The sequence below is a fragment of the Anas platyrhynchos genome, chromosome 4 (assembly GCF_047663525.1).
Source record: "Anas platyrhynchos isolate ZD024472 breed Pekin duck chromosome 4, IASCAAS_PekinDuck_T2T, whole genome shotgun sequence".
NCBI lineage: Eukaryota > Metazoa > Chordata > Aves > Anseriformes > Anatidae > Anas > Anas platyrhynchos.
This window is the reverse complement of record NC_092590.1, coordinates 6416749-6442682: the sequence shown is the minus strand read 5'-3', so window position 1 is coordinate 6442682 and position 25934 is coordinate 6416749. Positions and strand designations below refer to the sequence as shown.

Here is a 25934-nt window from a genome sequence, read left to right as displayed (position 1 = left end):
AGTCTCCATTTTCCATTCCCTTTGAACAATATGTCTCGCTTTAAGTTGTCAAGCAACTCGGTCTTCGAGCCTTATGTATCCCGTGCTTCCCGGATTGAAGAAAAACATATCCATCTCCTTCTCAAGGCCAATGAGGCCTGGGTCAAAAGGCACGTCCAGGTCACCAGGGGGTGGAACAGCAAAGGCCTGCAATGGCTGTAGCAGCAGAGGGGCCCATGGTGTAGCAGAAGGATCAGTGAAGGAGCCTGCAGCTCCCTCACCGTCTGGCAAACCACACGTGTCTGACTGTGGCCCCACAGGGCTCTTTAAGGCCTCAGGGACTGTTCACCAGGAGCTGAGCAATCCCACTGCAACCTTGTCGTTTCTAGTAGCAGAATCCCACACCTTGACCTCAATTTGGTCCCATGTTTCAGGATCATAAACTGTCTGATTGTTAATAAGGAGAATAAGCTGTAAGGTTACCAGGACAGTCTTTGTTCCTAAGGACGCATGATTCCCCATAATGCGCAGCTGCTTACCAGCGAGGGGCAGCTGTGTGCACGGCTCCGCTTCTCTCAGCTTGAGCTTCTTCCCAGCTCCGGTGCGCCCATTTCCAGCGACTTTCTGTACGAGCTTCTCTGAGCAGTTTGCTGAGTTTGGTTGAACCGACCTTCATGAGGCGATCAATGTGCCTGTTCCCATCCTGGTCTCCGTTCTGTTAGCCTGTCCCTATTCATTCCTTCTTTCTGCTTCTTTATTGATCATAACTTCACATCGTGTTGCCTTCCTTTTTTATCTTGAGGGCAGGCTCCCCTCTTATACCCTTCTCTCCACAGCAGTTCTTTTCAAAACAACTTTTCATTGGTCAAACAACTTTGAATATAACAACAGCAAACACCCAGAAACATCCATGCTTTAACGGCTGGAAAACAAGGAACTGGAGACTGCATGGCGTCTCCTGAATCACCCTTCTTTGTTCCCTCTAAACTCTTTTACATTCCTGATGGACTCATCATTAAGAGTCTAATGTTGTCTCAACCATGGGGCTTTCCAACCCCCATGGCCACACTCCCAAATCTCTTCCTTCTTTATTAATATCAAGCATTTTCTCGACACGAATTACCACTCCACACATAACAGAGCCAAGCTGGAAAACCTAGAGCTGAGTGTTGTAACAAAAGAAATCTCTTCGGGATTAATGGGAGGTGATACGTGGTGGGAGAAGCTGCTGGGGTGCAAAGGGGGTCTGATGTTCAAGGAAAGCAGTCAGTGGTGTTTGGACTGAGCTATTAATCTTTCAAAACTTTAAAACAGAGTACCAGCTGGGAAAACTGCATTTTGTTAAGAACTGGACAAGTAGAAGAACAAAAGTCAGTGGTAGGCTCCTCCATAAGTCACGTTCAGCTTTGGGCACCTGACCTAAGACGTATCAGAAACAATAACAGAAGCAGTCCAAGGAAGATCAGTGCCGTTAAGGCAAGCGCAGAAGGTTCTCAGAGAAGGCAGGATAAATGATCCTCCCACTTTAGAAAAGGTTGAGGTGAGTGCATGTGGCACTGTTGGCTAACAATCCGCCTGCAGAGAGCATGAGCTGGGTGTTGTCATTTGCTCCATATTTTCTCATCGCTGTAGAAGACATTCCCCTGGTGCTTGGGGAAGAGTAAGGACAGGGCAAGCATTGCCAATACTCCCCCTTAATAATCTCCCAACCTCCAGCTGTCTTTGGCTCAGGGGATTTCCTGAGCTGGATATTGTCTCTGTTTTTAATAACCCTCAAATGTTTTCTCTTTCATAAACTTGTCCCTCCTTGAGCTAAGGTAAAGCCCTTCTGTCTTGCTAAATGAAGGGGAATTCCTGAGACCACCTCTGTTCCAGCCCCTGGGGTGGGAAACGGGAAACCTGCTATTCTTACATTTGGGGGTGGAGAATGTAAGATTTATAAGGGAAAATATTGGTGCTAAAGGATATTGATAATTATTGTAGTAATGTGCTCAATACTGTCATATGATTGAGGAAAAAACACAAAACACTGAAAAGAGAATACCGTTCCCAAAGAGATCTCCTTACTCAAGTTACGAGGTGTTTGAGTTTTTGTAGTAGCAGACTGGGTGACCTCTCAGTTTCCTTGCTCTCGTAACTGCGGGTTTATTTATAAAATACTAGCTTTCAACAGGAATCCATCAGGAAATGAAAAACTGTAGTCACAGCTGAGTTTTTACAAGTAAAGATAAAACAGCGAGTAGCTGCTCTTGCTGAGGAGCTCCGTCCATTTTGTGTGCTGAATGAGGCAGGAGTCTTATGAAAGTGTGTTGATTCTAAAACACTACCACTAACAAACTCTATTTTCTTATTTTTGGCATTTTGTGCTGTTCCTGCCATTCATTTCGATCACTAGAACGTTTCTGTAAGACAGAAATTCTGCAATTTGTCTTGCAGGAGCACACTTGGTCAGCGTGTGTAATTTACTCTTCTTGCTTTCTGTGCAGTCCTGGTCCTCGCGTGTTCCCTGTATGTTGGCCCTTCCTTCTCTTCTTCTTCTTTGCATGCAGGATGGCCTCTCCTTTTCCTTGGTGTGCAGAAAATGGCAGGAATGAGAGAAACCATCCTTTCTGTGCCCTGCTGGAGCCAGGTGCCACAAGCAGCAGCACTTGATGGCTGTGTGCACTGCTTGCAAGGAGAGCGAGTACAAGCTAGCCGGCATGGGGGGGGACAGATGAAGCCAGATGCAAACTGAACCTTACAGAAAATTAGTAACCTTTAAAATGCTGTTTAAAGCAGTGCCAATATGAAATGGAAGTGCGTGTTACAACGCGCTTTGAACTAGCAATGAAAAATTCTATGCAAGGGAAAAGCAGCGTAATAAAAGGTTAGCTGCGTTTTTAGGGGCTCGTGACTTGTTCAGTTTTGGATACCTTTTCATGGGGAAGGCAGGAAGCTTGTCCCTGACATGACAGCCAGATTTTTAAGTCTGTCTTCCAAAACATGAATATTCTAGAAGTTTTCAGAAAAATACAGAAAATTGAGCAAACCACGCCCAATATAACATTTTTGCAAGTAACCCTTTAACCACATTTATCACAATACCACATGCAATGATGATTGACACCACAGCAAACAGAATCCTTAATCCCTCTTTGACTAATCCCAGTAACCATCTATGCATCGTTTCAAACAAATCAGTGAACCATTGATTGAAAGGATTGATACCATATTGAATCTTTCTCATGTGCTCTTTCAGGAAAGTAATGGATTTGTGAATTGACTCATTATGATCAAAAAGGTTTAAACAGTACATTCCCTTAAAGTCCTCACACCCATTCCTTTGAGCCAAAAGCAAGATGTCAATAGCAGCTTGATCCTGTAAGAGCACATGTCGCAGACTATTTTGATCTGGTAACATCTCCTCAAGTTATCTCTGTTGTGGCATAGGCTTGCTTCTCGGCCCAGCATACCAATTTTTCTAAGTTGTTACATGTGGCTGCAGATGCCACTCCAGGCACTAAAGTTTCCAATGCTGCTTTAGCTGCAACCCCACACAATTCAACATTATCATTGCAATCTGGTGCAAGCAATGACATTCATCGATATCTCCACAGTTTCTCTTGTCTACAAACTCAAACCCAGCTGGACAGTCACATTCATTTATGTTGCATTCCTTCAGGGGCTCATCACCCCAGTCCTTGCAGCCTCTCTGCTGGTTACACACTTTATTGATATCTATGCATTCTCCACTTCTGCACTTGAATTTGCCAGGTCCAGAGCACTGAATAACATCGTTACAGTTTGCTTCATCAGTGCCATCCAGACAGTCTCTCACACCACTGCACTGCCTGCTCCCATGGACACAGTTCCCATCTTCCCATCTGAACTGGTCTGGCTGCAGGTCCGAGAAGGGCAGTTAATTTCATCACTTCCATCCTTGCAATCAGGATCTCTGTCACAGTCTTTTTCACCATCACATTTCCAGGACACTGGGATACACTGGGTTGACTGAGGACCACAGCTGATTTCATTTACCCGGCATGTTACCACTTACCCTACTCCTATTACCCGTGCTGTTAGTGTCAGTGGCATCCTCCCGGTACTGTTTCTGTCTTTGTCGCCCCTTACTCTCCCCCTTTTCTTTTTGCCACTGACCATTCACCACAACTGGATGAGACACACGATTACTAGTTAGGAGAGAGAGTGTAACGTCTGCTATACGGCAGATGCTTTTTTGCATTGCAAGATAAGCCTCTCATAAACAGAATGCCAGAGAGAAGCAGCACAGGAGATGTGGGAACACTGTCACAGGAACTTCTCATAGCTGCCCTGGTAGCTTGGTTTGCTGAGCTGCAGCAAGCCATGGGATCTTTGCTGTTTCAGAAATCCCTCAACAGGGTGGGAAGGCGTGGGCTGAGTTGGTTGTAGAAAACTCAGAGAATAAATGATGCTGAAGTCGAAATACAAAAATAAACAAATTTACTATTTGTAATGTATGTAAAAAGTTTCACATTTTGTTCCTGTTTAAACAATTTCTGTTTTAATTAAGCATGAGAAATTATGCAAATGCGGATGCCTGTATCAATGTACTACCCTCATGGCAATTTTATAAGGAAGCCAAGCACAGTCCCTTAGGACTCCATCTGGCCTACTGGGCTGCACTGCATCCTCAGAGTTTTGCCTCATCAGTAAATTATTACTAGTAAATATTGACAGAAGTCATCTGTGTGTTACCAGGAATTGAATTGGAGTCGTATATGGCAGTACCTTTCAAGGGCTGTGGAAACAGTAAAAAGCAAGTCCATATCTGTGTATAAGCACTGTGCTCATACTACAGTATGCACTCAGCTAAAATGAAGCTTCATGTACTTGGAGATGTAGACAGCTCTCCCTCTACTGTTCTGTTACATCTTGTGCTGTCAGTCTGTGTGCTCTCAAAGACGAGAGGCTTTCTCCAAACATACACAGCAGTGTGTTTTTTTTTTTTTATTACATCATTGGTATAAAATCAGATTGAAAACAATATTTCTTCCAAGGTTGATGGGAGTAGTTGGTGATTACTAGTTTTGGTCTGGGGGTCTGGGGTACATAATATTTTTTTTGTGGCACGTTAAGTCAAATCTGACTTACTGAAAAGCTGCGGACGCAATTAAAATAAATGTGTTTCAAGAGTTATCCTTTTCTTTGTTTAAGGAAAGGCCCTTCATATCTTTCTTGCTCGTTTTCGTTTTGCGTTGATTAATTTATACTATTTAATCTGCTTTATAGTGACCAACTACCAGAGAATGAAACTCGTCCATCATTTCTTTTGAACTGGACTCCCAGCTCTCGGTAACTGTAGCACATAACAAACGTAGTTAAAGCCCAAACCGTGTCCAAGGGGAAGCAAAGTTATTTATATGGGACTCAAGTGCAACGCTTCTCTGATAAAAGGCAGTGCTCTGGAATGAAGGTTACATGGCAGCGGCGATTCCCTGCCAACCTGTCAGATCTGGGTTCCTGCAATTTTGTCACGAAGCCAGACAAGAAGCCAGGACAAGAAATAGCTTCTGTAAACCAGTCAGGACGCTGTTGCTGTGATAGTAGTGAAGCTCAGTTATTTAAAAGCACTGATAATGGTGAAGGGAGCAGTAGCTGTTGGTCGCTATGCTAGGCAGTTTACCCTTTGACTTTCTTCTTTTTTAGAATATCCGATATTTAGATAACAATGCCTGTCTCCTGTGTTACATTTTAGTTGCTTTGCCTTATTCAGTGCTAATAAATTACTGACGTTTAAGTATATCAGACTGGTTTGTTCTGAAGGAGTTTACTAGCAAAATTATTTGCTGGTGAGAGGATTTTTGTCCTCCCTATATAGCGTGTGTATGTGTGCGTGGGTTTTATATATACATGTATGTAAACCCCTGTATGTATACGTATGTTTTATATACAGGTAAACTCCTTCTCAATAGAAGAAGTGTATGCTATTTGGAAGGATATAGCTGGATAAAAACATGGTTTCATATGAAAAATTTGTCCTAACTTCCCTGACATACTGATTATTTTAAAAATAGGGATTTTAGTTCTTTATTTCATAGGCAAGGGGAAAAAAAAAAAAGGTAGATTATAAAATTAAAAAGCTAGGTGCGTTCACAACGACCGAACTATTTCTCCTAGACTTGTTCTGTACATTCAGTGCACACGCTGGGGACCAAGTCCAAGGAGCTACACTGATTTCCAGCAGCTGTCTCCAGCCCCATCCCATCTCCAGCAAATTGGTGTGCCAAGCCAGTGAGTACAGGCAGGCAGAAGAGACTGCAGTAGGGCAGCAGCAACCAGCGCAGAAGAATGGCCTCGGGGATGCCTTAGAAATGTGCCATTGCCTATCTGAGCACTCAGTGGCAGCAGCTAAGCTTGAACTTGGGGGTGAGATGCGAGCGCAGTGCACGGGGCCGGAGAGCTGAAATCACAGCTGCTCACCGAAATGCTTCCTAAATGTTTCAGCAGAACACGTGTGTGTGTGAAGGCCTAACCAAACTCTTTTACATCTGGTTGCTTGCCTTCCAGCGCTTGCTCTGCGGGGCTTTCTGTGGTATTTGAAATGGTGAGTGTATAAACTCCGTGATAACACTGAAATCCTGCTGTAAAGATTACTTGGGGTACGTTAGGCAGGTAGGTGCCAATGCACTTCGGTCTTCAGTCATTCAGTCTCAGTCGGGGATCCTGATCTTTTTGCCACTGCAGTAACTTTTGGTTGTATTTGTCATTTTGGATTTTTTTTTGTTTTGTTTGTATTTAAACCTACTAAGCTTTTAGGGTGTCAGATACCTAAACTGATTTGTGCCTGCTTAGTTTTGTTTTCTTACAGCTGGACAATTGCAGTGCCCGTATCTAGGGATGGGTCAGCTCCTGGGATCCTTCTGGGGTGGCTGAGCAGTGGCCAAAACCTAATGGCGTTGTTTATAGTTCGGCATTCACATGGGGCTCTGACAGCGTGGGGGTGCTGATATCCTCACAGACCATTAAAGCCGTTGCCAGAAATGTTTGCTGAACACTTTTTTAATTGCTGCGTGGCCATGAGGGGCTGCCAGCTGCTGGCCATGGTCACTTCTGCTGGAGGGGGTGAGGCTGTTACCGGGTTTTGCATCCCAGTTCCCCTGCCCTCACGGCTGGCTGGTTGGGATGCAGCAGCCGCAGCCCACCTGTAGCGGGGGGAGATGTAATTAAGCTTCTAAAATGCATTAAGGTTCTAAAATGCATTAATGCATTCAATAATCTTTCCTTTCAGTCTCAAGTCTTGCACCTTTTGGAAGGCTGCAAACAAGAGATGTGACAATGAGGTTTTGTCCTGTTGTTTTGCAGAGAAGATGCTCTACAAGGTAGTGCAACATGACAATTTAGGAACCAAAAAAGCTGACATTCATAAGCCCAACTGTAAACTTCTGGTGAGCTTAATTTCTGTATGGCTACCTGGTTGATAATTAAGTGTTTATTATGCAAAATAGTTTTAATCTTGGAAAGAGGAAAAAATGAAGTTTTCTGTATGGCTTCCACCAGTGCTCGAGAGATGGCTTTTTGGAAAAGGAGGAAAACATTATCGCATAGAACATCTAACTCTCTAAGATAGGTGCTTAAAATGTGGCTTTTCAGCTAGAAATACATAGACAACCTGCACTAAATACAAACTGCACTAAAAACCTGTTTCAGCAGGTTTTTGGGAGGTGTAGGCAACACGCGGAGTGGTTAGGGAGCTCTTGTGCCCTTCTCCTCGGGCAGCTGCCACGATCAGCCCTCCTTGCATTAACTCCGGGGAAACGGAGCCATCAGAAACCCCTGCCTACATCACGATCCTTTTGGTGGAGGCGTGTGACCCGTGTGTGCGTGTGCTCTGTGGTGACAGCAAGTGTTTCATTATGACTAAATTTGATGCACGTTTTGATTTGTGCTCTGTTGCCACCTTCTGCTCAATGTCTTTCCACTGCACTCTTGTGGCACAGGGACACGTTGCACTGGGGAGCCCGCCTTGCAGATGACATTTGGGTGTTCGGTGCTTTACAGCAGCGGTGCCAAAAGGAAATGTCAGCTCCTCTTCTGAATTCCTGAATGCAAAGCCCTGATTAAACAGCACAAGGAAAACGTCTTCTGTAGGAAAATTACTGATAGTTTTCATCGTTTTGAAAACCAAGGTGTAAGCCATCTCGCTGACACCCAGTAGCTTAAAAGCCCAGGAACCACACACTGAGCCAGGCAGCACTTGTGTTGTGCTGTGAGTCACAGAATGAGAGCCTGATTTAGCCCTTTGCATGTTTTTATAGGGAATAGGAGCAACTGGAGGAGTGGTACTGACAGCTTGGTGTGCTGATTTCTTCTGGAGGTTTCCACTTGGTGGTCTCTAGAAAGCACACTCCTGAATGTGGTTGTCCTGCCAGCTCTTCAGGCTTATTGTATGGGCCCGGACACGGGCTTTATTTCCTCGTGCTCTGTCAGGAGCTTTATTCAAGTAGAGTGAAATAAAAAATTTTGGCTGCCTTGTGACATGGCTGGTAAAAAAAAAATAAAAAAATCTTTCCTTTTTAAAATGCTGGAAATAATGTGCAATTTATATTGTAGCTGAAAGGCATATTAATCCTCTAGTGGAATCTGTGATAGAGGGACCAAAGAGATGTGATGTGGTTGCTAATTAGTGTTTTTTGCTAGCAGAATCAGCCAGGAGAAGCAGTCTTGAAACTTCCCAGACCCTGAGATCCATGCAAAAAAAAATAAAAAATAGAAGCAGGTGTATGGTTATGTATTGGTTTCTTCTTCTCTCTCTTGGCATAGCTTGCTTAGAAGTTACAGCGACAGCAAATTCCTTGTCTGAACCTGCTCAGCACCTGTGGTCTGCGAGGGTAAAGGACGTGAAGTCAGAGCTGTAGGAGAAATATTTCCTGCGGGGAGAAGGGATCTGACCGGCTCAGGTACCGTGTGGGGAAGCGGTCCCCACTTGTGTCACATTTTACTGATATTCAGCCACAAAGCAACCCAAGCTCCTCCCCTGTCAGCGCCGAGCTTCTGGCAGAGCACATCAGGCTCTTTACAGTCTTTCTGACTGCTCCTTGCCTCTTTTGTTCTTTATTTTGTTTGTGCCAACCCGGCGCTAGACAACCCCTTTTCTTGGGTGGGGTGATGGGTTCAGCGGCACAGTGCAGTGACGCCGTGCTGTCGCCCATGGTGTCAGGCTTTTCCATGGCTCCTGCCATCTGAGGGAAAAACATTAAAAGTTCAAACGAGCAGAGTGTGCTCATGTCTGCTGCGGCTCGCTTCCCTGCCCCAAGGCTTTTATGAGATGTTGATGGCTGATTTAATTAACCTGACCTGTTGCCCTACTTGATAGCAGAGCAAACAGAGGAAACACTTATTTTAAAATAAAATCCCTAATTTTAACGCCTTCCAGTATGACTTCCCATGTAAGTTTCCCCTACCATCTCTTGAAATCCAGCTGAGTGACTACGACATCCATGAGTGTGAAGGAGAAAGGAAGGGAAAGCCGTGTGTGACAAATCTGGGCTACTGCCCAGTGAGGTCCAGCAGCATCTGTAACTGGGAGCTGGTCAGCTCTTTGCCAGGTAAGCGTGGGGTTTGGTGTGGGTAATGCCACGGGGTGCAGCAGTCGGGTGAGCACTCTTCCTCTCCTACGCACCTTGCTGGGTGTACCGTGCTCAAACTGTTGGAGTACAAATTCTTTCTTTGTCGTCTTTCACATGAGCACCAGTGAAGGCAATTAGCAAACTGTGCAGTACTGTGCAGAGGTGGCAGTAGTGGCTCTGTGTGCAGGGATCAGACCACGTTAGTGTCAATTCCTCTTGAAATTACACAGCAGCAGTTTAGACCCAATAGCAGAAGTACCAGCACAGATCTATCCTTAACCTTTGACTGCATGAACAATGCGGACATCTTCAGAAAAACAGTTTTGTGTGCTAAGCAGTGCAAGGCTCGTCTTTCCTCTCCCTCAGGTTGCCACCGAGCTGCAGTTTGCAGAGCCACCAGCCTTCTGCAGCATGGCTGAGGCTTTGCTCACGAGTCCTGGTGCTGAGGAGGAGGAGGAAGGTCCTGGTGGCTGCCAGTCACGGTGGTGACAGACACAGAGAGGTGAGGTGGGAGTAACACCATGCACAGGAGGGACGTGATGTGAAGGAGGAGCACAGGAGAAGCCACCTGAGTCCTGCAGATGGGTCAGGAAACTAAATTCCTATTCACAAAGCGCTCGAGTTGTGGCCGCATGGTTCTCCCTTTCTAGCAGGAGCTCAGTTGGTGGGCTAAAACTGGGTTTGAAATCAAACCTCAGAAGCCCACAGTCCCACTGAACCTCAGATGAATGCCTTCAGATGTGTAGTACTAATGCAGCATGATTTCCCACAGGTGGGATGCTTTTGCATAGCTTTACAACACTTTATCTGGAAGCAGATTTATCAGCCAGATGCACTGAGGCACGGTTGAAAGTCGTTGCTGCGCAGCGTTCACTGAAGCCCTGCTAGTCAAAGGAGCCTTTGATAGGTGGGGTGTGCTGGGGGGGTTATGTCGCTTTACTGTAAAAACCAAACCTCCTTAAAACTCAGGTCAAGTCACAAAGTATTTCTTTCTCTGAAGGTGAATTTCCTTGGATAATTTTGTGTTGCAGCTAGCTGGGAGGAGCACATGCTGAGTTTCGCTGTACAGGTGGGAGTTTTGAGGTTTAAATACTTGAAGAAAAAGAAAATACTGTAGTACCAGTCCTGGGACAGATGTCAGCTTAAACAGAGCACACACACATGCATGCATCTGCAGTTATTCATGGCCAGAGCTCGAGTGGGCACAGTTCAGCCTCTTGCAGCTCCACCAGTGTCCAAGCCTTCTCCTTGGAGGACGGTGTCTTAAAGAGGAAAAGGGCAAAGCTTCAAGCCTGTAAGCGGACGGGTGGTGCTGCGTGTTGCAGTTTTCTGCTTTATCACCTCTTCCATAGGAGCCCAAATGACAGGAGGTTGGCAGTGATCAGGGTGCTGAACATCTCCTCAGTGGAATAAAAGCATCCTGGCTGGAAACGCATATAACACGTTGTGCATCTCTGTCTGTTTTCACGTAAGGAAAATAGTATCATCTGAACCGAGAAGAGGATAAATAAGTACTATCGTTTCAACAATAGTTGCAGTAATATCAGACAAATATTTGTTTTTCAAAAGTCATGTTACAACATCACTGAACATCATCTGGTTTTTGGGAACGGTCTTCAACTTGGTTATTGCTAGGGAATGCTTGGGTGTGTGTATGAGCTGGCAAAGTATGAGTAGCATTTCTTTTTTCTTTCAGGGGCTCTTCTTTTCTCTTTCATTGCTTTCCTGTTTGGGAAATTTAAGTTTGGTATTTCCTGAGTTTCCCAACTTTTTGCTGCTTTACTTTCGTTTATAGTTCTCTAGACAACAGCCTCTTAAGTATCTTGTGATGGCATGCGTCCTTACAAACTTATTTTGAAATGCTGTCCTCAGCCTTTAACCTCAATCTAATTTGCAATTCATGTCACAAAATGTAAAATAAGTGGGCAATCACAAAGTAACCTCAGTTTTTGTCAGAATCTGGATTCTAGTCACGAAATATTTTTTAAACTACTTTTAGTCTTGTATCAACAAATGTATTTAAAAACTGGCTCAGACTTGCAGCTATTTTTCAGGACAGTGTCTGTTTCAGAGGGTAATGAAATCTTGACATTTAGTCAAGCTTTGACATTTTCTGGTAGAGCAGATTAAACGTTTCTTGGTGCAGGTGCATTTCAATAGAGCAGGAAATGGCAGTCGGGGGGTCACCTTTACTGCTGATGCAGCTTCTGACTCTTAGTCAACAGAATAACATCAGGATTGATCTCAGACTTTGCGGAGCTAAAGGATACGTCACAAGCTTGCTACTTCTTGTTTTTACACCAAGTTCTGACTGAGTTCTACTTAATACAGTTAAATGGGTACAGGTTGTAATGAAATTACCGTTTCTAATGTTCCTGTCAAAGCTATGGACAGACTCCTGCAGTGTAGACCATGTTTCATTTTTCTTTGTGTCATGAAACTACTGAAGAACGAAGACCTGACTTACTAGGAGGTGTGTGCTGCTTGGAAGGTGGGTGGAAATCAGCTCTGGGCAAACCAAAAGTGATCACAGCCCAAATCTTGGATTGACAGCCCTTGGGTTTGCGAGTGCTTCCATTTTCCTGCCCTGTGTATCTGTGTAATGCATGAGCTCCCCTCTCAGGCTCCGCATGTTTTCTCCTAAGATGAGGAGGAGGATTCAGATGAGGAGGCCTCTGAGTTACTTCTGGTCTTTAAAGGCTGTGTTGTGTTGGAGCTGGCTGCTGCTGCAGCAAGGAGTCAAAAATCTATTTAGACCCCTGAAAGACGACGATCCCGTGCGCGTGAAGTTTTGTTGATCTCTATTTTTACTCCACTTCAGTTGCATGTACAGAGGATATGGAATGTGAACGCAAACACCACAGCATGCTGTGTTCATCCCTGCCTTTTCCTGGGTTTGCTGTACCTTCTTGTGTGTTGTGAGCTTCTGTTGGGTGTTGAGAAATTTGTCAGTATACAAAGCAACAGCCCAGTGGCCGCTTCCCTGTAGTGCACGGAACAGAAGAGGCTTCCTACTCATGGTTTGCTCGGTGTGTTGCAGTGCTTTCTGCGGGGGCAGGCTTTTATCCTGCTCCTGCAAGCACAGTGTTTGCTTCAAGCTGTTTCATCACAGCTGTCAGAAAAGCAGATTGAAGCCCTGTCTTTGATTGTCTGCTTGGGCATTTTCATAGGTTATTTCTGAAGGATTCTGGAAAATTACCTTATGATCACCTAGGCAGAACAAATAGGGATTTCGAATTACAGAATCTTTTTTTTTTCTTTTTTTTTTTTCCCCTCTCACCATGGAAAAAACCTGCCGTAAAATGCAATTCCTTAGCCCATTTCTGGATTAGGCTTTTGTTTGGAAAGCAGAGGAGGTAGCAGAAGCACTGATGAGCTTTTGATGCTCTGTCCCCGGGAGCCTGAGTGCAAGCTGCTCTGTAGAAAATTTGTATTTAACACCGCTTTCTCGATATGTAGGACATCCTTTTGTACTGTATTTGCTGCACAGATAGATATAATTAGATTCTAGCTTGCTCCCATAAGGAGCAGAAGGAGTTAAATGTATCTGGTGATGTTTTCTTTCCCTCTTTGTCACAGGCTGGTTCACAGATGCATTTTTGTTCATAGAAAATCAAAAGGTCTGAGGAGGGCACGATTTGTTTTTGCCAGAGAAGTATCTGCGGTCTGCAAAACAAGATGCTTGTCTGCTCAGTGTGAGCTGAAAAAAAGAATGTCACTGTTAAAAAGGAGATGGCTGTGTAATGGCCTGGTGTTTAACGCTGAGGAGCTGGGGTCTAAAAGAAGAAACTGATGTGGTGTTAGATGATGCGTACTGAGGATCCTTGTGAAATCAGGAAGGAAAAAAGCAGAGGAGCAGAGGATTTGGCACACTCAGGGGCTGAACTTTCTTGAAGCTCTACAAGGAGTCTCTTAGTGCAGTTGTTTCCCAGTGATAAAACAGAAGAAAGATGTGCGAGATCTACCTGCTAAGATTAAATTCATCAATGTTGATGTTCAAATGTGCTTATTCTGCGCAGAAAATCTGCTTTGTGCATTTTTGTCTTCCCTTTAGGGAAGAAAACGGGAAAGCAAATGCCCTCAGGACACTGGTCATGGACAGGATCCTGCCACATAAACCAAGTTCGAGCCAGGCCCTAGTGGAGTGAAGGACAAGGCTCTGCTGCTAGCAACGCCTTGGATCGGTTGCAGAACAAAGCATTTGCTTGAAGTTTTTGAATAAGGCAGTACTGAAATAGTGTATGGTTGCTCCACTTGCTTAGGTGTCATTGTAGTGAGCACTGAGGCCATGTGTTCCCTAAGAGGAACTGGAGGAGCAGATTCTCGCTGCCAGTAAGAAATGATGCGAGAAATCTGTAAGGAACTGCTGGTGTCTGATGTAGGGAGCTCGTGCCAGCGGGTGGGTTTGAGCGAGCTCCTCTCATCCATGCACTGGGCTCTCCTCAGGTCACTGCTGGGTCGGAAGGTAAGTGGCCAGTAATGCTCAGGCCGTGTCCTCCAGCAGCTCTCCGAGGTTAACTCCCCGTGGGTATTTGCAGGTGCATGAAGGAGCAGGCTCCCATCTCCTTCTAGTGAAGGAAGCGGCACAGGAGGCATCAGCAAGGAACTGGGAAAATGAACTAATCGAGGAGAAGACAATAGTGTCAGAAACAAAGGGGGAAGAAGGATGGCAGTGGGATGGGGAAGAGTCAAGGCATGATAGGAGAAAGGAAGAAAGCAAAAGGGGTTGGGGGATAAAAGTGTCATAGCCTGGGGCTTTCTGTTTGATGTGCAAGGAAAGGTTGGTTAGTGCTCGTCCTGCACACCAACGTGTTACACAGGGGGAGCTGAAGGAGGGAGAAAATGTAGATCCCCGCACTAAATATTCCTTTTCATTTAAGGATAAGGCGTATGAACCTAATTTATGCTTTGGGCTCACTGACGATTTGCTATGGTATCTAGCTCTGCATTCACTTGGATCTTTTTCAAAGATTTATCACCGTAATGTTTTCCTGAGCATGGGTCAGTGTGTCCCAGTTAAGCTTATGTCTTCCTAGCGATGATAAATAGTAAACTCCCAACCTAATATGCATCTTAGGGACACGCACACGGTGGGTAATAAATGAAAGAAGGTCACCAGGAGAGTGACCACAGCAAACACAGCTGCCGTCAGCTATTAGAGCGCAGAGCTATTCCCTTATGTTTTGGAGCAATGCTCTGTTCTTCCTTCTGAGTGAGAGAAGGTCAAGAAAATTGCTCCCTGTTTTCACAGATGTGACTCCCAGATTGATTGACAGGGTTGAAAATCAGATTGTGTCCTCTTCTGGGCTGCTGGAGGCACCCGTTAAGAGGCAATGCGTGTAATCAAGCTGCACGCACGTCCTCTTGTTTTTTAAGATGCCCCAGTGGTTGTTCCACGTCTATACCTTTGAACTTTGTATATTTTCTAGAGGTTCAGGTAACACAGCTAACAGCACACCTTGGTGTTGGTTTGAAATAAGTCGCTGTTGTGGAGAACTGGCGTCCCTTACCAGCGGGGGTGGGATTGCCACGGTGACGCTTTGGGCTGTGGATGGCTCTCCATGTTGTACTGCAGCTGTCAGAAGCGACGGTAATGAGTCTGCGGCTAACTAAGGAGCTGCAGACAGCAGGGGAAGAGAGGAGTTGCATAATTTCATTACATGTTTGAGTCGTGGAGAGCAAATGCTTTATAACTTCCTCTCTGCATTGATTCCAATGCATCTGTGGCGTGTTAAGCCTCGGCCAGTTGCGCACACCCCTTTGAGGCTTCGGTAGCTCAGATTTGAGCCTGGCATGGAGCTGTACGTAATTCCAGGGGTCATAATCCCCACGTATCTCTGCTTTTCAATTTCACTTCACTTCTAGTCTATAATTGAAAAGGACACATTTCATCCCTAATTGTATGAATTGATGCTATTTTGGGCCTGTCTAAACCCAGCACGCTTCTTCCATAGCAGCCATAGCACTTTGAATTAAAACAACACTTGATGTATCACTCCGGAAAGTTTAATTTTTAATGATTTTTGGAGTCATTCCTTACATTCTAACTAATGCTTCATAAGCCAAGAACAGGGGGGGACTGAAGAAGGACGGGGCTCTCCCAGCCAGCGCCAGACAGCTTTGTGGCAGGAGGTGGTGCCATCCACGAACACCACCTTTCACTTGCTTTTTAAGTTATGAAGAGGCAGTGTGTTGGGTATGAACACAAATCTTTGTGACTATATCTAATTGAAGGTATCGGAGGCCAGGCTTACAGAGATGCAGAACATTCTGCATAAGTTCATTTGTAATTAAAATTCATTATTAATGAAATGCTTGCATTAACAGGCCACATTTATTTAGTCTTAGAGATTGTTATTAGACTTTATGAGTTTCTGAGGAAACCTTGTGATCAGGAGCATGCTCAGTTTGCTCTCTTCATTTAAGTATGTTTCCTCAAAAAATATATATCTTCTCCTTGTTTGGTCTGAGGAGCCTTGTGCCCTTTTGGGCGAGGAAACATCTTAAAAGGGTTATCCAACATAGGCTTCAGTTTCCTTGGTTTCTGTTTGGGATGGCATAGCAATTTTCCAGGAGAAGCCCTGGGTGTATAAATAAGCCCTGACCCTTTGTGATGCTGTCCGCCACTCGATGGGAGGATTAATCTACTCGTGCTATTTTGTACCATCGAGGATACCAACACATTTTACAAACGTTATCTCGGCTTTGTTCTGTGCTGCCTGCCACCTGCTATCTCTGATTAGTAGGTAAGAAAAGAAGGATGAGGAGATGTGTCAGTGCAGAGTGAGGAATTTAGGCAAAAACAGAAGAGCTTTATCATGTCGAATTGCTTTCATCACAGCATCATGCTGCTCCTTTTCCATACCCACATGAAATCCACAATTGCGGTATGTATTTTTTTTCCCCATTACTAAAATAAGGTGTGACATGACTAAGGTTCAGCCACAAATTATGGACCAGCACTGCATTTTGTTTGCATCCAGAAGCGTTTCACTGGTCAGGTGTTAGACGGGTAAGATCTAAACACACAGAAGAGGAATAAAGAGGGGTGTCCGAAGGGATGTATTCTCTCTGCACATCAGTGACCCTCTGAAATCTGGCAAGACGCCAGAATTCACTGGTCCCAGTCCCTGGTTTTGTCAGGCCGCATGTACATTTCTGAGAAATGTTTGAAGATGTGACCGTAGGAATGATTTTTTTTTTTCCTCTTAAACGTTATTTTTGAAGTGTTGTTATATCTCAACCACGTAAGTGTTTCAGTTGTTTTCAGTGTGCGCCAGGAAGAAAAACAGATGCCTTCTTCTGTGGCAGCTGAGCTGAAGTCAGCGCTGACGTTCCTGTTTACAGCACATCGTCCTAGAAACGAGCTATTCAGAAGGTTTCTTGTTTTCTTCAGACTCTAATATTTGAAGCCTTACTCGTCATATTCTCTGGGTTTTCAAGTACATAACCAAATCCTGACGTTTGGCGATGGGGAGTACTACCCTAAAATGCTAATCATGTCACATGCTGTACTCACCGGGCAGAAAATGTTAAGGGATCACTGGCCAGCAGCATCTGATGCATTCAGTATTTTAAAAAGGTGTTATTTTTTGCTGTATTTTCATGAGTTTCATTTTTTTTTTTTCCCAGTCCCACTCAGTTTGAAGGCAAGATGCCTGCTGTGGGAGGAAGTAATGGGAAGAGACAATGGCATCTGCATTAGCTGCTAATTTTAACCTCTCGCTATCTTTTCTCTCAGGATGCACCGCGCAGACAGAAATGCTTGTAGGCGGGTAGGGAGCAAATTATTTTCCCCAAGCAAACTAATTACATGCCAGACGTAAACGGTACTGCCAAAATGACTGGTCTCTCTTCACAATCATTCCAGAAGTTTTTTGGCTTCCAGAATGGAGTAGGAGTCTGGGAGTAACTCTGCTCCTCTGAGCTCTGCCTGAATCCAAATAAACGTGGTAGGCCTGAGCCTTTAGTAGTGGGTGTGTGCTGTGTTAGTGCTAAAGGCACCCTGAGCAGGTTTCCAGGAACACGTCATCTTTTGAGAAGCTGAATTTCATTATATCTAGGGTTTCCATGTTTTATTTTTATTTTTTTTTTAGGGCTATTTCCACATATAAGGATCCTAAATTAAACTCACATTTTGAGAGAAGCATGGAAGTGGTACTAAGGCTCCCTGAGGTCTTTCCCCTCAGCTTACAAGTGTCCTGGCTACATTCGTGATTAGAGCTGAGGAAGGCGATTATCAATCAACATTTGTTTGATTTAGCCTTAATTAATGGCAAATTGCTTGCAAACAGACTGTGATTTTAAGAAACCTGTTTGCTATTAATAATCATTTTGTATGTAATTGTTTTTTTCCTCAGAATTGCTGTTGGTAGTAAGATGTGTTGGTAGTAAGATGTACTCTGTGGTCCTGAGAGAGCGCCGAGAGCAAACTCTTCCTATCAACGAAGCATCCGTGATAATCAAATAGGAGATGTGGGAACACAGCGGGGACAAAACCATGCCTAGGAGTCGCTGGCATGTTTGCATATCATTTTTCTCATTATTTGTCCAGCTGTAACAGTGAGTGGAAATTGACACCATCTGATAGCTCTTCAGCAGTCTCCGTAAAATGAGTCTGAAGGGCTCAGGGGAGCTCCCAACAGCCGTAACCCCATCTCTTAGATCACCTCCACAGTTTTTTTGCACTAATTGACAAGCTCGCTGCTGCTGGCAGCAGAGATGCGTGGCTGTGGAGTCTGAACCTTGTTTTCATCCCGGATTCAGCCCTGCCCACGGCTCACCCAGGGAATGCCACTGAAACAGAGGAGGAAGGTTTACGGTACCACTTTTCCTGCTGTGTCTGCTATTACGTTCATAAAAATGCTCTAATCTTCACGGGTCTTAGTATTATATCTTTCATTCTTACCCATTCCTCCCCATGCTCTGTAATTTTATTTTGCTGCCTAGCTATTTTCTGTGCAGAACCAAACCACTACCTTTGGCTCTTGTTTCGGGGGAGGTGGGGAGCAGGGAAGCGTGTGATTAAGGTGAATCAACCAGCCATGAAGGTTTCTATGCACTAGGACAGGAGACAGCTCTGGTACCAGCTTCCCAGCCAGCTTTGACTTGACAAGGCTGGGGAAGAAGTGACGGAGCATTCGGGTCTGGTCTGAGCTTCCTGCTAAGGTTGCCAACGAAGGTGTGTCCACGGGCACGCTAGGAAAGGTTTCAATTCCTTCCTCCATTCACAGTTTGGGTTGCCGTTGTACACAACACGAAGCAAAAACTGGAAAGAGGCCAGGAGCCCCATCTGCTATCAGAGAGAGCTTTCTAATTGCGGCCTGGTAGGCAGAGCTAATGACATACCTTCTCTCCCATGAATGCTTTCATGAACTTTGCCTGTCTCAGGAGATTCCCCCAGTGCTGTGCTAAATTGGGTCGTTTGTGCGTACACAAAGGGAAGGACAAAGGATGGGTTTGTGTTCCAGTATTACCGTAAAGCTCTGCATCTTCTCCTCAATTAGGTAGTACAAGGATTCGGCTTCAATTTATGGGCAAAAGTCGCTGCAGCTCAGGGCGTTTCCCTGTTGTGTGCAGGTATGTATCCAGATGGATTTTAATGCTCTGCAAATTGGATCAGACAAAGGAAGCTTCCTCCTTTAGCTGCTGTTTTAAAGCTTTCAGTAACTCCATACCGAATCAAAAAGTATATTAAAACATTCTTCCTGGAGCGGCTGCTGTTGTGCCCGTCCACCTGTTTATACATTTCTAATTTGTCCAGCTCAGTGTGATCTCTTTCTCATATTTCGGTTCATTTTGATGTTGAGCTTCAAGTGATTTCACAGTTTAAAATGCATGAGTTTGAGCAATGGGTTCTTCCCGCGCATCAGAAAACTAGTCCAAGTTGAGATAGTTATTAAAAATAAATAAAAAGGAGTACTTCAGTTCATATATTCAGGTCACCACCTAACAAATTAACGATTTTTGTTGTTGTTCAGGACAATAACAATACATCTAAAGATGCATGGCTGCATGCATTCAGTAAAAAAATACAATAAAAAAATCATAAAAACCAAAACAGCCAAACAACTAAAAAAAAAGAAACAAGCCACCAACAAAAAAAAAATCAAAATGTAACCTTGCAATTCCACCCTCTGTGACTGACCTCAGTGCTTGTTGTAATTCTGCCTGCCCCCGTTCCCAGTGCTCATTAATATTCTACTACATCAGTGACACAAAAGAAATTCACTTGTAGAATTTTGCATAAGGCCCAAATCTCTTATTAATTTTGCACAAGTAGTCTTTCTCCTGATGATAAAAAAACCTAAACGCACTGACTCCTAAGCGTTGTTTTGACTGACTGTTGGTTTTACGTTGTAGTAGGGCTGGTGGGTCAGTTACCTGCAGTGGTTCCTGCTTATATCCCTGTACTATTAGTGGCAGTTCTCTTTTTATTGCTTTGCATTCTTGCTTGCAGCTGGCCACTAAGGGATTGGTTACATTGAACCTTAAATTAAAACTTAAAAAATAAAGTAAACGAAATGAAAGAAAGACAAAACAAAAACTGGGGATAGAGCCATAGCTGTAGAAAAGCAATTTCAGATCTTCATGTGCAATGGGTTGGACCCTCTAGATATAAACTGCAAATAGCCGGTCTGCCCTTGCAGCTTGTTCCCCCTTGACACTTGCTGTTTCATGACTCTTATGCTAAGATTTGGTCCTGCAAGATTACTCACGAAAAGTGTTTTTGTCAGGTTTCTACTTTTTCACTCTTCATGTGGAAAGCAATTACAGCAGCAGAGGATGAATACAGTGAAGTGTAAAGGCACACAATTCACAGACACGCCTTGGACTTGTAATCACTGCAGTGATTGATAGGAGAACTGAAAGAATTTCCATTTCCAACCCAACTGTATGGCTTTGTTTTCATCTCTGTTCTTCTGTGTGATATAATGCTGTTAAAAGAACTCCGTGTTCTTTTAATTGATCTTTGCTTTGGTATTTTATGATACTGGAGTGTGTTTATATTTTTGTCACGTTTCAGGATCACACGTCCGTAATGAACTTAAACCATAGGATGTGTAGTTTGGTGTTTCCATTTGCAGAAATAATTACAGGTGGTTTTTAAGTTGTATGTGATGACTGGTGGTGAGATTCCTAAAACTGAAGAACTGTCTGGAGAGCTCTACTGCAGTGAGTGCAAGCACACACCTCCTGGAGCCAGCGGCGTACAGGGGATGAGTGCTTGCAGCTGGGAGCGTGGCGCCGGTGCAGGGATGCTGCCAAAGGAGGGCGTGCAGGGGGGCATCTGTTGCTCCAAGTTTTTGTCTCTGGCCTCTTCACAGTGCCAGCCTAGCGCTGTGGTTGCAGTAGGAGGGTGCTGCTTGTCCTGCAGTGGGGGGAGCCTTTTTTCCTGCAGACCCTCAGTGGCACTGCATGGCTGTCTGGAGCCCCGGTTGGAAGCCGTGCTTGCTTTATTCGCTCGATATCCCCTGAAAGTGGGATGAAGCAGAAGAAATAAAAATTGCATGTGTTCTAATAGCCCAGCTGCTTCTTAGTAGGAAACTCGTACCGCATTGGAAGGACTTAAGAAGGAATATTTAAAGCTTTATTCAAGGTCACTGAATCTTGCAAGTTGCTAGCAATATATTTCTAAAAAGTTGGATAAGACCCAATTATTGTTCAATTGACGATGTATGAGACTTCAGATTCATACACTACCGTGTTTACAAAAAAAGCATGGGGATGGTTTCAGCTTACTGGTATGTTCTGCCTTGCTTTATGAATAAGTCTCATTGACAGCTGATTGTTCCAACCCGTGATCACAAAGGGATGAGCCTGACTGCAGGTTAGATCAATTCTGCGAATTGCGAAGTTCAGTTTGTGGCCATGAAGAAGGCAGGGGAATGTTATTGCAGGAGTTTATCACTCATGGCAAGGGAGTCTTTGTCAATTGACGTCTCAGCTCTGTGCGTACGTGAAACAAATGTAGCCTTAATTTTTTGTTGCCCTAAAGGACTAGGAATTGCTGATTACACGTGTTCGGTGTTTTCCCAGAGCAGTAGAGCAGTCCTATAGCACAAAGCAGCAACCCTGCCCGGGCCCTCTGGTAATTCTAGCGCTGAGGAAAAGAAGTTGTAGGGGCGCATCTTCCTCAATGCTCAACAAGTGACCTCAGGTGTGAGCTCCAGTGAAGACCGAGTTGAAGTAAGTTCCTGTTCTTGCACTTGAACAGATTTTTTTTTTTTTAAAAATTCGCATAGGTTGTGATGAAGTATGTATCGAAATGGCAATGCAGCAAACGTATGGGAGAATCTACTTATAATTTACCCCTCCCACCATAAAAGCCCACCTCTTGTGCTTTTCAGATGCTTAAGGACACCACAGGGCGGTACTCTGAGATGGCCAGTGGGTTACAGCAATGCAGCTCTGTTAAGCCTTGGGAAAAATGTCATGCTTAGTGCTTAGTTTTGCTCAATTTAGCTGGATTTTAATGGCACAAGTCCTTCCACTGTGCACTTGCCTGTGTTGTGGGGTGAGTAGAAGGCAAATGCTGGGTCAGGGAGCCCTCCGTATGTTTGAATTTGGAAGAGTAGCGTGATGAAATATGTGAAAACCAAGCCTGAGGTTGACAGCTAAGTGAAAGATGCGTTAAAAGCGACATGGGAATTGCTAGATTGAAGTATTTCAACTCTTGATTATTCCACGGCACACTGGTGCTTTATGCTGAACAGTTTTTAAATTAATGTGTGCCAAAGTTTTAGTGCATGCTCCAATACTAATGTATAAGGCAGACAAGAAATTGCTTTTTGGTATTCTGTCTTCACTTTTTTTTTTTTTTATAAGCAAAACATTTGAAAAGAAAACATAATACATGTGCTTTTATATTAGACTTTTCGATCTCCATGTATTGTTAAGCACCTCACAATGGCACTTGATACAGTTTTTGGAGTTATTTAAGCTCCTAACTGCCACTCATCTCAGCTGTCAATGCAATATGTGCACGGGCATATCTCCAGTGAGGAGAAAGACAAGGCATTGAATTACAACCCCGTAATTTCTAATCACTTTGTAGCTGAGTGCATCCTCTGAGTGATTTGTAATAATGCATCACCTTAACCATTAGGTTTGATGTGCCGAGTAGACCGAATATTAAGATTGCCTATGGATAAAACAGATAGCTTTGATTTCAAATTCTGACATATTGTTTGATTAACACGGTTCAATATTGTTAGTACTAATTGAAATGACAGAAAAAGCATATTCTGTCACGTCTCGTCTCCTAAGCCTGGTTTGTAAGGCCATCTTTCAAACCAATGGAAAGCCACGCGTCAGGAGTCTTTACAGGAAATCAGAATCTTCTGTTTATCCAGAAAAGCTAATTTCCACCTACATGCCCTCTCCTACGTATCAGTGCTCCTAGGAGGAACGGCCTCTGAAAAAAGACGAGCAGTACGGCAGACAAACGGCAAGGTTTTATTTCACATGGCTGCAGCTGAAGGACCGAGCCAAAACAAATGTTTACAGCAGCAGGATGCCGGAGTTAAATATCCGCTGGTGCAATTGGAAGCATAAATCACTGTAAGCTAGCGGATATGGTCGTGTTTCTAGCCTCAGCACTACCTTTTATCCCCCTTCCCAACAAAGGGAGAGGAGGCTGCTCATGGGGAAGAGTCCCTGCTTCCCTCGTCCCCTGTTGGCCCGGCGGTGCTTGGGGAGCTCGGCCCTGGCCCTGGCCCAGCTGGTGGCTGCGGTGCTCTGTAGGAAGAAAACATGAGAAATGGCATTTAACCCTTTATGTTTTAACATAAAACGAGTGGCTGCATTTTGGAAGTTTTCCTCGGCATTATTTCACTGGGTTTTAATTGAAATGGCTGATGAAACTTTTGCACAGCCTTTAGTGAAGTTAAAAAATTCAGTTTCATAAACAGGAGATACTGATTTTTTTTTTCTGGCTCAGGTTTTTATCAATTACAATTTACTATTTACTTAGTTTATTTTTTTAAATTTTGTATTTTTTTTAATTTTTATTTTATTATTTCATTTTATATTTTTAGTGTCAGAGTAACAGGGAGTTCCTTCCAAGCCCCACGCATGGCTATAATACCAGTGTTCCCACCCAGTTAGATGTTTCTGGTAGGCTTTTAGGATTTCTTCCTAAAGCCATGAGGAGTAGCTCATCTTGGTTGGTCCAATGTGGCCAAAAGACCGTGCCCGCTAAAGGTGTTCATCTTTCTGGCCATAGAAAGTACCAGGGGTTGCCTCTAGAGCAGGAATTTAACTGGCCATCCAAAGAGTCGCAGACAATAAGGAAATAATGAGAGCTCCTCCCTGCCTTCTGCATGGAAGAGTCCCCCACTTCCAGCCTCAAAGAAGTGGTTTGTGAGTGACGGGACACAGCTGCTTTGGTAGAAGTGTCAAACCCCTCAGAGGCACACCAGGAAGAATGATAATGATGAATAATATCAGATAATGTAGAGCAGCATTGCAGCAATTTATTTATTTATTTTCAGTTTGAAATAGTATCAATCTACTTACCTTTTCTTACGCTGTACCTCCTTATTCCGTGTGTTACTGCTTTATGGGTTTATTGTCACTACAAATGAGCCTGCTGCTGTTCTCTCTTTATTATCTGTGGCAATAACATCTCTGCAAAATTAACTTGGACTTGCGTGGTTTCTGACAAGCCTTTGAATTTTGCTATTATCTTTGCATTATTAATATTCCCGAGGCCTTTGTTCTGGAGTTTTTTGAACATTATCTTGCTCGTTTTCCTGTGATGTTCACCATTTCTTTTTTTTTTTTTTTTTTTTTTTCCTTTTGGGAATTCTTAGGGTTGTGAACCTCTTCAAATAAAAGCAAAGGCAAGAGAAAGGTGTCTTGCCATACTTCCAGAACAGCTGTAATTATTTCTGTGTATGCAATCAATACATCGTTCCAAAACAAATACTGATTTGTGAGAACCTTGAGCAACCTAAAGTCGTCTCTGCTCTTAGTTTACATAATTCTCTGGGTAAAGAGGTTTGTTTAAGCCCATTCTTCCTACTGTGTGTGAGGTTGACATGGAAACCTGCGGGGACTGTTGATGCTTGGCTATTTGTACATACCTTGGAGTAGTGGTTTTCCATGCATATCTTTTTACCATTTTTTCATAGCATCATATTTGTGATTTACCTCCTCTCTGCCCTATCAGGTTGCGTTCCACATTGCACCCAGGATGCTTCTCTGGGTCACCAGGTAGCTCTGGCACGCCACTGCAGCCACCAAGTGTGACCTGGAAGCAGCAGGTTTGGCTCCTAACTGCCCTGCGTGGGCAGGTCACCAGCAGAGCATGCTGGCGCCTTCGTTCTGTGAGGATCCACATCATGAGTGTGGTGAGAGAATTCATCCCTTAAATGTGCCTGCTGTTCACGTGACGTTTTGCTGCTTTCAGCACATGCTGCTGGTGGCGTCAGTGGAAAGCCAGTCACTCTAACTGAGGCACTCAGTGGCCAAAGAAAAGCAGCAGGATGGGGTTCCCTGAAACTGAGGGGTAAGTGGTTTGAATCCATGTGTTTAGTCCGTTTCTGAGCATCTGGTTTTATCCATATCTTAGTGTCTCTTTTTAGTATGAGTAAAAATTGCACTCAGCTGTCTTTTTAGGGCTGTGCTAAAGCTTGTAGCATTCTGCAGCATCACCAGTTTGGGCAATGCTTTGATGCAAGTTGGAATAAGCAATTAATTTTGACTAGTTTTTTTGTCAGAATTAATGAGTGTTCCTGGTGTCAGTGAAGCATTTCCTGGAACTGGGCTAGGCTTGTGTAGGTTTTTCTACTTATTTTGCCATCTAGAACCTAGACTCTCTTATTGGATTTTTAAGAGGCTGCTTGAATCAAAAGATGCTGCTCAGCTGAGTTACACTGACAAGAGTCTCTCTGAAAAGCTGTCTTAACCTAAAGATGAACCAATTGGTACTGATTATGGCGTAGGGCCATAAAGCCATCAGTGGATAACAACGCTGAGAACATTAAAGATCTGCTGTGTTCATAACATGTATCTTCCTGGCACATTAGTTGATTTGGTGATCTCAGCTTCTGATTTCAGAGCGTCTTGGCATCCTAGACTTTGAAGGAAATTTCCACGTTAAATTGACATGAGCTCTTAGGAGTCTGGCTGCAGTAACGTTGTTCCTAATAGTCACTAACATCCGGAGTTAAAAGTTTTACATGAAGGTTGTTTACTACTTGAGTAGCTTAATTACAAGAAGGTAAATTGTCCTCGACCTACTTCTCTGAAGCAATGCCAATTTCATTGTGGCAGTACATAACATACTAACAGCATTTGGTAGGGTTTTAGCTGACAGGTATTAGGCAAAGTGCAGCTGGGTCACTCTTCAGATTGCTTATG

General features: G+C 43.9%; 1 protein-coding gene and 1 long non-coding RNA gene across 3 annotated transcripts in view; both read left to right on the top strand.

Moving 5' to 3' along the window:
- Window positions 1-25934, top strand: part of ANK2 (ankyrin 2) — a 332755-nt gene that overhangs the window by 54905 nt on the left and 251916 nt on the right. The gene's annotated exons all lie outside the window — the stretch shown is intronic.
- Window positions 8677-10876, top strand: LOC140002391 (uncharacterized). The gene is made up of 3 exons (XR_011808768.1): window positions 8677-8897; window positions 9419-9545; window positions 9933-10876. It is a non-coding gene; the product is annotated as an uncharacterized lncRNA (long non-coding RNA).